The sequence below is a fragment of the Lutjanus erythropterus genome, chromosome 2 (assembly GCF_056507025.1).
Source record: "Lutjanus erythropterus isolate fLutEry1 chromosome 2, fLutEry1.hap2, whole genome shotgun sequence".
Classification (NCBI taxonomy): Eukaryota; Metazoa; Chordata; class Actinopteri; order Lutjaniformes; family Lutjanidae; genus Lutjanus; species Lutjanus erythropterus.
In genome coordinates this window covers 24,927,982-24,943,052 of record NC_139318.1, presented here as the reverse complement: position 1 = coordinate 24,943,052, position 15,071 = coordinate 24,927,982, and positions in this window count along the sequence as shown.

Below are 15,071 nucleotides of genomic sequence, written 5' to 3'. Positions count from 1 at the left end.
AAACTCTATCTATCAGTATCTCTGGGTCTCTCTGAGTGATGCTAAAATGGAGCATGAGATCAATAGTCAGACTGGTGTGACATCAGGAATGCTGCAGGCATTGTTCTGGACTGTCGTGGTGAAGAGGGAGCTGAGCCAGAAAGCAAAGCAATTTACCAGTCAATCCACGTTCTACCACTTTATTCATGAGTGACTATCCTAATTTCCAAGGTTTATCAGAGTGAGATCTCGGGAAAGGTTGCCAAATCTCAGAAAATTTGCCAGACGAACGTTGCAGTGTGTCCTCATAAAATCCATTAATGATAATATGCCTTATCCACTGCACATGAGATGGAGGAATTACGCCTCTCATTTTAGTAGAATCAGATGATGAGCAACTGCAGTGTTTTTATGCCTTTAATCTGCCAGAATAAGAACACACTTTCACATAGAGAGGGAGTGAACATATGGTTAGCATGAATTGGGTATTTTACTGAGCTGCTTCTATTTCCCAAAATGTTCAAGCATTCATTAAAACTCCTACATATAGATTGAAATACTGCACAAACTCCGAATGAAAAGCTACAAATGCTTGTTCATCAAATTATTATTATATGTTATTTTACTACCTTGTTTTTCTTATTGTTTTATTTAAAGTATTTTTTTATTTGTGTATTACCTCAAGCAAACCTTGTTACTATAGGACTTATCAGACCAGCTGCTAACTGTGCTTTTTGCTGGATCACTGAGCACTGAAAGCTTCAATGCTGCCGTTTCCAGCTCTTGACACCTCCTCCTACTTCTCCTCCAGACCCCTGGAGTATTTCCATACCCCCAGCATGTCAGCGGCTAATTGGATGAGCATGTATAAATGAACCCTATATGACAAAAGTTTCATTACACCAATTAAAAGCCCTCACCTCTCCACGCCCCAGACCCCACCCTGGAAGTGTTGTCAACTCTGACAGCCTGCTGCAGGCGCCGCGCCTCGCTGCCTGCTGGTAATTATCCGTCTGTATTCCTGTTCTTTATCACCAGCAGTGGGCCGCCGCAGGATGCAGAGAGCCTGAATGTGTTTGCTCGTTTGTGCCGGTGAACATCTGTGTACTAACACAGTGGTTATTTGCTTGGCCACTCGTGCCCATAACAGAGGCACATGGTGGGTACAGTTCCAACACACACATAATCGTATTATAATGCACACAGAGTGTAGGCACAAAAACAAACAGCATACACACTGCTGCACTCAGCAAGCTGCAAGGACACCACTTATTAACACACATTAAACACATAAACGACAACACCTGCTGCCATAGAGACAGATTAAATGAAGGCAGCCACTTAAAATATATTTTAACCTTCAGCGGCTCAAAAAAACATGTTTTTATATTAGTCTTCTTTAAATATAGGCAATGACAATTTAGTTGGAGGTAGCATTTATGTGGAGGGATAATTGAGAAGAAAATTACAGAACCAGGGGACACAGAGGAAGGAGGGTTACAAACAAACTCACTGCTGCACCTACTTAAATACACACACTGCTGCTGCAGCCCACACCGCCACTGCCAGCAACTGACCTCATCTTCAACTAATCCTGCTGTGTGTTTCTGTTTGTGACGAAGCTGATGTTTAGTCTTTGTGCGCTGATTGATAGAACAAGACCAGTGTTTTGACTATTCTAATCCTGCAGATTAATGTGTTGACTGTGTGGAATTGTCAGTGTTCCTTTGTTTGTTTTGGACTGAGTTCAAAAACCCACTCTTCTCACTGGCATTTTCAGTAATGAAGTGGTTTTGATAAAATGTTCCAGAGGTTTTTCATCTGATTACATTGATCTGTGGATTGATACAAAGAGGACACTCTTTACAGTGCAGTCATAATGTATTAGGATGGTGTGTGTTTTTCATTGTTTAGGCTGTATATTCATCACATTGAAGCTGAAATGTAATAATGCCTATGAGGTCATAGCACTGACTCAAAGGAATAGCTTGACATTTTGGGAAATACACTTATTCTAACTAATTTACCAAGTATCAGAAGAGAAGATTAATACCACTCCCATGGATCTTTATTAATCAGGACTGCCAATTTTTCTGACAGCCCATTATTTCAAAACTCTGAACTGACTGAAAGCCTATTTGTTAGCCTGCAAATGAGGGACCATTGCTCCAAACACTCTCCATGCAGTTAGATTAGTGTTAGGGACAGCCAGTAGTTGTTTTATTAAGTTTTAAAAGGGGGTGGCCCAGTGGGAGCACCTTTGTGATAAAAAGATTGTTTTGAGTACCTGGGCTTGTTTTGTTCACCCACCACTAGCAAACTGACTAATAAACAACTTTTTTGGGTCTCACCCATAGCTGTTTAGTTTAGAGCAGCCATTCCCAAACTTATGAATGGCAAGACCCAATCTGAAATCTGCAAATCTTCTGTGGCACATCCAAACCTTTAATCACAACTCTGACCAACACAAGACTAGTCATGCCCATGATGAATATAAGATGCATTGCAGTGTGAATGTGGTCTCCAAATACCTGTTAGGCAAGATCAGAAAAATTAAGAATAGCAGTTAATATAAATCCAGTGGCTTTGTTTTATTTGTTCTGATTCCTTTTTTTAAATGAATCAGAAATATTTTATGGTAATTTCAAACTTACAGGGGCAGAGCTCTGTTTGCTACTTCAGCACCACGGACAGCACCATGGATTTATCAACACACAGCACAGTTAGGCTGCTGATATTTCAGAGCCACGGCCGGGGCCACAGACTTTAACATGCAGAACTCTCAGTCAGATAAAGAATCAGTAAGTCAGGCAGACTCAACAACCCTCTGCCCCAGTGCTTTCCTTCTTATTGTAGGGGATGGAAAAGGGGGACGGCATTTTAACAAGAGGCAAGCATTTGAGTGGTGATGGAGGAGGCCAAACTCTAACTCTGTTCTACTGCTGTAATAAAGATTTTAAACGTGAGCTGTCTGACTGAGGTTGAACTGGTGCAAGCGGCTCCAACATAAGCAACTCAGCACACTGTACTGCAGCTATTTTCAGTTCTTGCTTCTTTTAAGGGCTTTTTGCAGTCAGTCAGTTAACTGATTTGACCAACAACCTTTCACTGTTTCATTTTTCACTGCTCATATACCATATATGAAGATCTACATATCATTATCTACAATGTACGATTTAGTCATTAAAACTCCTGGGTTGCTTTGTCAGTATTTTTTAAATTCTTACCATTATGCATTCTCCTAAAATTGTAGAATAATGTATGAAAAAGGGGCCACACCGTTCACCAATATGAACAAGAACCCTCAAACACTCTTAAAGCTGAGAGTCATTGTTCATTTTTAAATCCTCTCTGCTGGAGTACAGAACCAAAACAATGAAATACACTCCACTGGTATATTGTAATACTTTATGACTGTTCACTATGTGGACAAAACAAAATGAATATTGACTGCAAAACTGTTGCCACACTGTATTTCAAGTCATTTTGTGTTGATATGTAATTATTATGTTATGTGAGTGTATACGTGGATGACCTGCCGAGAGTCTGCAAAAATGTACAGCCTCTTTTATTTGCTGATGACATGTCTTGTTGCTTCACATGAAAACTTTAGCACACTTATACAAGAAGCAAATATGTCTAAATGGGTTCAGATAAACACATTCTGTTTGTTTTGCTTGTTTGTTTGTTTTTAAATATATATTTCTTTGGAATTTCTTTGCCCCTGTATTTTATAGAGACGGCCAAAGATATGACAGGAAAGGGTCTAAAGAGAGGGGACGATGTGCAGCAAAGGGCCACAGGCTGGAATTGAACCAGGGCCTCTGAGGAGGACTGACAGCCTCAGTACCTGGGCTGCATGCAATGCTTGTTTTAATCCTTTTCCTTTTTTTAAGCAGTGCTATTAATATTTATATAAGGGAGGTATCTATAATTTTTTGGCTTCCAGCATCTGGTGCACAATTATTAAGTTTAAAAAAATTCTTTTTATGTAGAAATAAACTAAAACATGTTTGCTTTAAATTCTCTGGTGTCTTTTGGTACAGACAGGACTGAGATAAAGTTATACAAAGCTGCCCCTCGCTTGTGTTTTCATCCTGCAGTTCACTGTGGCATATTTATTACCCAAAGACCTTGGTCCGCTTTGCTCCAGAAAGTTGTTGCACATAATAGTGTGACACACACATACACACACGTTAGCTGCACATTTATTAATGCTGGTAACTCGACAGTTTTACGGTTTCATGGCACATTGTTGCTTCCTGAGTTCTAAATTATACACAATCAATCAGCACAGTGGTGCAGCACTGTCGCCTCGCAGTAAGGAGGTTCTGTGCTGACTGGGGTCTTTCTGTGAGCAGTTTGCATGTTCTGCCTGTGTCTGCATGGGATTCGGTACGTTCAGTCTTTCTCCCACAGTCCAAAAACATGCAGGTTAATAGACAACTTACATTTAATTTTGCCTGTATGAGTGAGCTTGAGTGTGAATGGTTGTTCGTCTATGTGGCACCCTGTACAGGATGTACACCACCTCTCACCCAGTGGCAGCTGAGATCAGCTCCAGCCCCCCCACGACCCTCTAAAGCAGTTATGGATAATGATATGGATGGGTAATTTAGTTGCCATGGGAAATACTTGAAAAGTTGCCATGGAGACAAATCAGGTAGGGTCTGAATGAAAGTTGCATCAAAATATAGATTAAAGTCATAATCATATCTATCTATCTATCTATCTATCTATCTATCTATCTATCTTTATTTTATCTATCTTTGGTTGGAGTGAACGCTGGCGTGTTTTAGCTGCCGCTGCTCCCCGGCTTTCTTAAAACTTTTTAGTAATTTTATTGCCTGTGGACTCTGCAGTTGTTATCTATGGGCATTCGTTAACCCAGTACTCCTATCTCGTAAGTTAGCTGACATCCGTATCTGTGTGTGTTTGGACTAAGATTAGCCTACCTGCTGCCTCCGCTGCTGCCACGGCCTCGGCAACTATGTGGGCTAGTTGTATGTGGCTTGTGCTGGCCTGGACTGTCCTGTCCTTAGTTCATCATCCAACGACAGCACTGCTCCAGTACTCTGCCGATGAGCTTCTTAAGCTCCGCTTCCACCTGCATGTGCCACCACCACCAGCTCTCCTTCTACACCCAGACATTTTACACCTGCCCCGTCGGAAATACATTCACCGCGGCTCCCGCCGGAACCTCCGTTGGGACGGATCCAACTCCATCAAGTCTTTCTGGTCTAGTGCTCGGCGTCCACTGAAGAACACCGGTCGTCGCGCTGATCACAGTGTGCTGGCCCGCCTGGCTAGGTCAGCTAACACAGCTGTCAACCACAGCAGGACTACTGTCAACTTCGGTCTTTTTAACATCCGTTCACTCACGAGTAAGGGACATCTTGTGCAGGATCTCCTTACTGACCGTAAGTTGGACTTTTTATGCTTAACTGAAACATGGCAACAGCCGAATGACTTTACTCCACTTAATGATGCTACTCCTCCGGGGTTTGTTTACATTGCTCAACCTCGTGATTCCGGTCGAGGGGGAGGTCTCGCGATAATTTACCGCGAGAAGTGGAGGATAGCCCCTGTGAATGCTCCTGTCTGTCACTCATTTGAGGCCACCGTATGTCAGCTCTCTGGACCTATTCCCACTATTGTTGCCACCTTGTATCGCCCACCGAAACCTAACAAGGATTTTATTACTGACTTCTCAAACTTCCTGATGTACCTCTCCACACTCTCACCAAACATAATACTTCTGGGGGATTTTAACATTCATATGGACAATGTCAATAATACTCTCACCAAAGACTTCTCATCCTGTTTGGACAATTTTGGACTGCAGCAATATATCAATTTTCCCACACATGCTAAAGGACATATCTTGGACTTAATCTGCTGCTCAGGTGTTACACCTGCTGACTGCAAAGCAGATTCCCTCCCTCTCTCAGACCATATGTTTTTATCATTCAGCGTAAATCTCTCACTCTCCAAATCCAATCCTCCACGCAATATAACTTTCCGTAAAATTAAGGATATCAACTTGGACAATTTATCTTCTTGTATCAACAGATTTCCCAGTGTTGACAGGTTTTCTGCCCCAGATGAATTGCTTTCACACTACAACAACAGCCTTCATAACCTTCTAAACAATCTTGCTCCACTCAAAACCAGATCTGTGTCATTCACGCATACTGCACCTTGGTTCACTCCCACTCTCAGACAGTTAAAAGCAAAAGGACGTCAGCTTGAAAGACTCTACAGGAAAACTGGTCTCACTGTGCACAAAGACATGTATTCAAATCATATTCTCCACTACAAAGACTGCATTACTACAGCCAAATCCGCATACTACTCTGGTTTAATTAGTTCAAATGAGGGTAACTCTAAGGCCCTTTTCTCCCTACTCACAAATATTACAAAACCACCGGATTCACTTCCTCCTCACCTGTACTCTTCTGATTTCTGCAATACTTTGGTATCATTTTTCTCTTCAAAAATCGAACATATTCACCATCAACTTACACCCAACCTCTGTTCCAACTTCACCTGCCCCAGTTCCATGTGCCCCCACCCATTCACTCTCAGTATTCACCCTACCTTCAGTTAATGAAGTCTCCAAATTCATTAAGAAATCCAAATCGTCAACCTGTCAATTAGACCCTCTTCCCACTGTCCTTGTAAAAGCCACCCTCCCCTCTCTGTCCCCTCTCATCACTGACATCATACACTCTTCCCTTATCACTGGTGTTGTTCCTTCTGCCCTCAAATCAGCTGCTGTAACCCCAATACTCAAGAAACTTGGTTCAGATCCCAATAACCTCAATAACTTCCGCCCAATCTCAAATCTTCCATTCATTTCCAAAATTCTTGAAAAAACAGTTGCTGCTCAACTCCACACCCATCTTTCCTGCAATAATTTATTTGAACAATTCCAATCTGGTTTCCGTCCCTTCCATAGCACTGAAACAGCACTCCTTAAAGTCACTAATGACCTCCTCCTTGCTGCTGACTCCGGTTCACTATCCATTCTCCTTCTGCTTGATCTGACCGCAGCCTTCGACACAGTTTCACACACCATCCTCCTGAACAGACTTTCCTCTCTTGGCATCACAAACACACCTCTTAACTGGTTTCATTCATATCTTTCAGGCCGCACTCAGTTCATCCAGTTAAAATCATTCACCTCCCATTCAGTCCCCGTCACCTCAGGTGTCCCCCAGGGCTCTGTCCTGGGGCCCCTGCTGTTCATTATTTACCTTCTCCCCCTTGGTCACATTTTCCGCAAACATCATATTCACTTTCATTGCTACGCGGATGACACCCAGCTCTACCTTTCAGCCAAACCTAACTCCACATTCCCACCCTCGTCCCTCACCAATTGCCTTCTTGAAATACAGTCCTGGTTCACCTCAAACTTCCTTAAATTAAATTGCAATAAAACAGAACTTCTCTTAATAGGCACAAAAACTATGCTAAATAAACTCCATAATTTTTCTATTCCCCTCGATAACTCCTCCATCTCTCCCTCCCCTCAGGTTAAGAGTCTGGGTGTCATCCTCGACAGCACCCTCTCCTTCGCCTCCCATGTCAATAACATCACTCGGTCTGCCTACTTCCATCTTCGTAACATCAACCGGCTTCGTCCTTCTCTTACCCCTCACTCAACTGCTGTTCTTGTTCACAGTTTGGTCACCTCCCGTTTAGATTATTGTAACTCTCTTCTCTTTGGCCTTCCGCATAAAACCCTCCATAAACTACAACTGGTCCAAAACTCAGCCGCCCGTATCATTACACGCACCCCTTTAATCCATCACATCACACCTATTCTACAACAGCTACATTGGCTCCCCATCACACATCGCATCAACTATAAAATACTCCTCCTTACCTTCAAAGCTGTCCACAACCTTGCCCCTACATATCTCTCTGACCTCCTCCACATTGCTACACCTGCCCGCACCCTCAGATCCTCTTCTTCCATCCATCTCATCGTCCCCCCCGCCCGTCTTGTTACCATGGGGAGCAGAGCATTCAGCCGCTCTGCTCCCCAGCTCTGGAACTCACTCCCACCTGACCTCCGTAACACAGACTCACTACCACATTTCAAATCCAAACTCAAAACCCATCTGTTTAAACTGGCTTACTCCCTCTGATCACATTTGCATTGTCTAATTTTAAACTGTATTTTGTATTTTATTGTCTTTTTAATATTGTGTTTGCTTTTATGTTGATGATGTAAGGTGACCTTGAGTGTCAAGAAAGGCGCCTATAAATAAAATGTATTATTATTATTATTATTATTTATTTATTTATTTATTTATTTATTAATACAGTATATAACCACAAGACCTGACCTAACAGCTTGTAAAACTTTGGTTCATTGTGCCTTTTGGGATTTATCAGTTTGAAGTGTTTGAAATCACATATAGTATAATAGCTAACAGTTACTGAACAGGGAACTGAAAATCAATTCAGTCAGCTCTTCACATACATTCTCCTCATTGATACGACCGTGTTGAAATAATAGACCTTCTTTGGTAAAAGCAGCACTCAGGCAAACAGATGCCATTACAGGGTCCACTTTGAGATAGACCGGCGAAAGCCAACATTTTCACCGCTCTGGTGACAACATATGGGGCTGGTGAGAGCAGTTAGAAGGACTCTTACACACTAATGGATTCCAGTTTAAAGAGTTTGTGACGTATTAAAAGAATACCTTTATATTTGGATCAGATCAGCTGCATCTGTCCCTCACTTAACTGTCACAAAAAGGATGATAGTATTTTTAGCTATGCTAGGGTCTGGCTCAAGGGATGGGAACGTTGTCCAGTCAGCTGATTACTTTGTTTCAGACCGAAATATCTCAACAACTATCAGATGGATGGCCAAGAAATTTGGTAAACACATTCATGGTTCCCAGAGGATGAACTCGACTGGCTTCAGTGAACTCCCAGTTTCTCCTCTACCGCCCCCATGAGGCACAATTCTAATCTGTTCAATTACAAACCTGTAAAGCCAATGACATTACCACACTGATGGACTGGGATCCAGAAACGGCTCTGACATCAGGAACAGACCGCCCTTGTTCAACACAAATAGTATTGGCCGTGTAGTCTCTGCACACCCTGAAGCAGGTATAGAAATAAATGTAAATTTGTCACTCAGGTTGACCTTTCCACTCGCTCCGTCAATGGGAGAATGAATTTATTAATTGTACATCTGGGCTGATCTCAAATGTTTTGGGGTGCATGCATCAAAACCATCAAATACATTACCATTATTCATAATTCAATCAGCATACTGATGCTTTAGGTCAAAGCACCTATAGCACAAAGTATATAAAGTCCATACACAGCCTCACAGAACCACTAGCATGGTTGTAGACACTCAGTGTATCTCAGTGTGACCAGTTTAATGTATTACTAAGTCCTAAAATCTCTTTTTTTAAACGATGACACATTAACCAATGTGCTGGTTTAGTGTCACATGATCGTAGTTTAATTGGTTATGATTTATGAATTTTCATGCTTTTTTCATGCTGCTTTTACACTCACGCAATGAGAACAAGAAGAAATATTTCACGGTCCAAATGTTGAATAGCAGATTGAAAGTCTCTTAAAATGTTTTTTTGTGGCGTGATGGGAACCAAAGCATAATGATGAACTGCCAACATTAATGAAAAGTACATTTGGAGCATTTTTGAGGGTTGTTGCAGGGATTTTATGATCTGTAATTATAGTTTAAAGAGGCATTTTTATAATGTGGTTCTGAAAGGCATTAGTACCAGTGACCCAGTGCTCATTCTGCCACTTGCTTAAGTTTCTGGCTTTCAGAGCTCATTGTCTGGTCCATCCTCCTGCAATTTCCTCCTCCCTACTCTGCATCCGTTCTAATTGTCAACCACTTAACAACAGAGAGCTGAAGTAACTGACCCACATTATAAGACAATTTTCCTTTTTAACAAAAAAACCCCCAAATTGTTTGTACTCTCTCTGCCCCATGGGAACACACTAAAGCTGAACCACATGGTCGCTTCACAGTAAACAGTATACATGCAGAGGATAACTTAAAAGCTTACTGGTACTTATGAGTCACCCGATGAGGACGTCCAACATAGTGAGCTTACACTGACCAGTAGCACCACATGTCTGGATGGTAAACTGATATTTCTGGCACAGCTGCCCAGTTTCACTGAACTAAGTTTGCTGGATTCTGTTGCGGACACCAACACTATTCTGTGTGACAGCAGGAGGGTTTAAACTTCAAATACAGACTGCAGGACCAACATTCATTATGAAACTGACATTTATTCTTGGCTGTCTCAGTACACAGTAGCTGATCTGAAGCTTTTGATCGTATCAGATGCATTTTCCTCAGCAGATGGAGCCGGCAGTTGTTTGTCACCTGTTGTTTTCCAAGGTCAAGATGGAAGTTTGTTTTGAAGTGTAAAAGCTTTGGCAGTCCCTTAACTCTTCACCCAGCATCATAACAAAAATAATCCAAAATCAGTTTATGACCAAGTATAGTGCTGCAGGGATGATGTATTTTGTCAGCCAACCCGTAAGTTGGAGTCACTCTGGTTCCCTCAACAAAAAAACAATGAGATTTTTACATTCATTTTGGATTAGTGCAGAAAATAAGCACAGTGGCAAACAAATGTTTATGATATCGAAACATTTTTATTCAGCCAGATTATCTTCACAAATGAGCACCACTTTTAAAATTTTATAAACAACATAAACCACGATTGCATGACCTCATGTCACCACAACTAGAGGTAAAGTAAAAATAACTCACCCCTAAAATGAGAGGATTTTGTCTTAAGGAATCCCCTCAGAGGATTTTTTTTTTCAGTTTTTAGGTTGTACATAATAATGTCTTTGTAGATAATCACTGATCAAACTAGGATCACTATAAATTACAATCAATTAAAACGGCCAAATCTTTTTCTTTCCTTGTTATTCCAACTAAAAGTTAAAATATTTTATTCCTCCTTCAGTGTAGAGACACTTTCTGTAGTTTTCTGTACTTGACAGTTTTTGCTACGGACACATTTTGTGTCTGTACCAGAAGCTATTGAGATGTGATACCCAGCCCTAACCTTTCAAGGTTTTGTATATTTTCCCGGCAGGCAGAATAAATGCTTTTGGTAAGCACACATCATGAACACCTTATACAAATTGCTAGGTAAACACAGCCATCGTACAGTGATCAGTCACATGTCAAGACATTCAGGCCCTCTGAACAGGAGAAGGATGATGTATCTGTCAACATGAACAACTGATTTAATTCACTTCTTACATCATCTGGACAGACTGGACGCCCACATAATCAGAAGCAACATTTTCCTTTCATTTACTTGTTGAATCACTTGCACTGTCAGTATCCAGGTTGTATCGGGACATTTCTTACATTGTTTTGTTTAGACATTAAGGTCATAATGACCTTTTAGTTTGTTTTTCTGTGTGTGTTATGCATGCTGTGTTTGAGAGCTGAATGTTAAGTCATCACTCACTGGACTCTACTCTTCAAATAAACAGGTCACAACACAAAAGAGACAGTCTGAAAAAAGCCCTCTTTTTATTGACAGAAGGTCTGAACAGGACAATGTGTTGCCATTTTGTTGATAACACTGAAATGAAAAGCTGAACAAAAAATGAACATAGATTAGCCACAGTAATCTTTCCCATAATGTATGCCAGTTCATATCTACCAGAATATATCAGAGAAAATAAATTATTGTAAACAACTCATTTACAACCCCAATTCCACAAATGTTGGGATGATGTGTAAAATGTAAATAAAAGCAGAATGCAATGATTTGCAAGTCTTTTTTGACCTATGTTCAATTGACTACAGTACAAAGACAAGATATTTAATGTTCAAACTGTATTGTTTTTTTAATATATGCACTACATATACTGAATTTGATGCCTGCAACATGATTCAACAAAGTGTGGACAGGGACATGTTTACCACTGTAATACATCACCTTTTCTTTTAATAACACTCAGTAAGCATTTGGGAACTGAGGACACAAATTGTTGAAGCTTTGACAATGAAATTCTTTTCCATGTTTGCTTTATACATGACTTCAGTTACTTAACAGTCTGTCTCTGTTGTCATATTTTGTGCTTCATAAAGCACCACACGTTTTCAGTGGGAGACAGGTCTGGACTGCAGGCAGGTCAGTCTAGTACCTGAACCCTTTTACAATGAAGCCATGTGCAGAATGTGTCTTAGCATTGTCCTGCTGAAATGAGCAGGGACGTCTCTGAAAAAGACATCTGGATGGCAGCATGTTACTCAAAAACCTGTATGTACCTTTCAGCATTAATGGAGCCTTCACAGAAGTGACGGCACCTCCAAACCACCACAGATGCTTGCTTTCATAGTTAGCATTGGTAACAATCTGGATGGTCCTTTTCTCTTGAGCCCAGAGGACATGATGTCCATGAATCTGAAATGTGGACTCGACAGGCCAGAGAACACTTTTCCACTTAGCATCAGTGTATCTCAGATGAGCTCGAGCCCCGAAGAAGTCAGCTACGTTTCTGGATGTTGTTGATATATGGCTTTCAATTTGCATGGCAGAGTTTTAAATTGCCTCTTCAGATGCAGCAGCAAACTGAGTTTACAGAAATCAACTTTCCAAAGTGTTCCAGAGCCCATATGTTTTATGGAGTCATGTCAGTTTTTAATGCAGTGCTGCCTGAGAGGTAGAAGGTACAATCATGTTACTGTCACCTGCTACCAATTAACCTGTTTACCTGTCAAATGTTTCAAACTGTTTCTTGAGCATTTCACAACTTTCCCAGTCTTTCGTTGCCCCTCTCCCAACTTTTTTGGAATGTGTTGCAGACATCCTGTTCAGTCCCAGTGTATATTTGCAAATAACAATAAAGTTTGAACATTAAATATCTTGTCTTTGTACTGTATTCAATTGAATGTTGGTTCAAAAAGATTTGCAAATCATTGCATTCTGCTTTTATTTACATTTTACACAAAATCCCAACTTTCTTGAAGCTGGGGTATACACACAATAAAAGATCAATAACAGGACTGAGATAAACTGACACAGATAAAACACACTAATAAATATGTTTAAATAGAAAATAAATACATTTCAGTATGATAACGATGGCACGGGGCAAGTAATAACTGTTTCTCATAAAGGATGGTTCAAGGCTTTCTGCTGAGAAATGAAACCTCAAATCTGAACACTTAATTACAGAGCCGTGTCACACAGATAAAAAGGATGTGCAGTGTGTGTGTCACTGATGAATTTTAAATGACCTGAATGCAAAGAAGCAGCAGAACGAGCTCCTGATATGATGATTCAAATCCTTCTTTAACAGCTGGCTCCCGCTAAACAGCCATTACTTTGTCGAACTGTCAGCGTCTGTTGTTTTTATAATGACGGATGTGTTTTTTTATGGCACTTAAATGAAATATGTTTCATATATGGCCCTCCCTCCCTCCCACATGACATGACTGCTAATGATGCTACATCAGATAAACTTGTTCGAGTACAAACATCATCGTCCATTTAATTCACCTCACAGACAATATTAATGTCCTTGTACGCTGCTGTATCGTACATTTTACACAATATTTACCTAGTTTTTCTGGGTGTTTCAAGGCCCCAGAGAATTCAGGCCAACATACTGAACCAACTCAAATCAGATCAACAAATCTAACATTTGTATGTTTTGACTTTTTCTAAACTTCTAATGTGCAACCACAAATAACTTAAGAGCAGTACATTTCTGAGAAAGTCCATGTAACCATGTCAACATAGGTAGTAAACAGGCAATACAAAATCACAAAAATATCAGTTTTATACACAACTTCTAATTTAAGACTACCATAATAAACCAGTTTATGTGTTACTCTCTTCAAATGATCTTGTCAAAATTAAATTAATTACTTTAAGTCTTGCTTGCAAAGGAAAATCCTATATTTATCCGTAATGTGCACCAAACTGAAAAGCATTTTTTCTGGCCTATCCCATGATACACTTTGTTCCCTAAGATCACTAATAACTTCTGTGATCTTTTTTGAGGTTTAAGAACAAAGATGTCACTCCATGAATCATTCAAAATTATTCTGTTTCTAAAAATTAAAAAAAAAGACAGAGGTGTAAATTGCTACAATGAAGTTAAACACAATCTTACTTTCTTGTTCTTAGCAAATAACAAAATGAGCTGAAGGGGGCTGACAAAATAATGTAGACACCTTTCAATTCACAACCCAGTTCAACAACACTACAAAACCTGACCTTGAAGGAAGAGTTAAACATTTCAGAAAATTCACTTCAGAGTTCATTGAGCGCAACAACACAACTCTTGTATGTATAAGGATAGTCAGGAGGTGATTGGCTTAGCTTAGCATAATGAGTGGAAACAGAGTGACACAGCTATTGTGTCCACAGCTCCCAAAATACACCTACCAAAACATCTTAAATTCACTGATTAACAAACATCTGATTTGTTTAATCTGTACAAAAGCACAAGGTGTAAAAACAATACACTGGAGACAACCAGCAGAGAGTCCAGGAAGGTACCCCCAGCCAAGAAATGGACTAAAACCCATGGATGTATTAAGAAAGCTGTTAACAAAGAGTTTTTAGCGGGTCAGGGATTCCTTTCTAGACATGACTGTCCTCCGGCCTGCAAGCACGGCGAAGGCAAGGGAGGGCAAGAGAGAGACCCCTACATTTTTTGCAGAATAAGTTGCTAAGTTTGTTGCTAGGAGGGTTTGAAAAGTTGCTAAATTTGTTGCCAGCACTGGCTGTGATACACACATCTCTGTGATGACGTTGCACTGAAACCTTTCTATAATCACATCTTAAATCAGCTAATGTTAGCAAACCTAGCTAGCTAACAAGTGATGTGATTAACTAGCTAGTTAGGTAGCTTTCTGCTAACATTAGCTATCAAAAGAAAATAGCTGGCTAACAATTGATGTTGATTAGCATGCTAGGTAGCTAGCATTCTGCTCTGCAGCAAAACAAGTCATGCTGGGCCTAGTGGGAACTCGCTGGCGGGCCCAGCAGGAGAAACACTACTGCACATATTAAGGTGGCC